The sequence below is a fragment of the Octodon degus genome, unplaced genomic scaffold (genome assembly GCF_000260255.1).
Source record: "Octodon degus isolate 3935 unplaced genomic scaffold, OctDeg1.0 scaffold00162, whole genome shotgun sequence".
Lineage (NCBI taxonomy): Eukaryota > Metazoa > Chordata > Mammalia > Rodentia > Octodontidae > Octodon > Octodon degus.
In genome coordinates, this window is record NW_004524738.1 from 4826571 (window position 1) to 4827249 (window position 679).

The following is a 679-nucleotide window of genomic DNA, read 5'->3' on the forward strand; positions in this document are numbered from 1 at the left end:
GGGTTGCTCCTAACTCTTAGCTGTTACAAATTGAGTTTCTATGAACTTGAGTGCACATATATCACAGTGGTATGATGTCTTTACTTTTTTCTGGGAAGATACCCAGAAGGGGAACAGCCGGTCAAATGAGACTTTTCATTCTAGGTTTTTGTGGAATCTTCATACTGATGTCCACAGTGGTTGTACCAGTCTTCACTCCCACAAACAGTGGAGATGGGTTTCTTTTTGACCACAGCTTTTCCCACATTTGTTGTTGTTTGATTTATGATAGCCATGCTTTCTGGGGTGAGATGGAATCTCAGCGTTGTTTTAATTTTCGTCTCTCAAACGATCAATGGATATGAGCACTTTTTTTCATTTGTTTGCTTGCCATTTATATTTCTTCATTTGAGAATTGCATGTTTATCTCAGATACCCATTTCTAGTTTGAGTCATTGAATTTGGGGGTTCTGAATTTGTTCAGTTATTTATATGTTTCATAGATAAGTCCTTTGCCTGAGAGGCAATTGGGCATTTTTTCCCCACTCTGTGGTTTGTCTTTTTATTCTGTTGGTGATTTTGTTTGCTGTGCATATATATATAGCATACATGTGTGTTTCTTGCTTGTTTATCTTTTTGTCTTTTAAATAATTATTTGCTTTGAATGAAAAAATAAACATAACTATCACAAGATAAATTC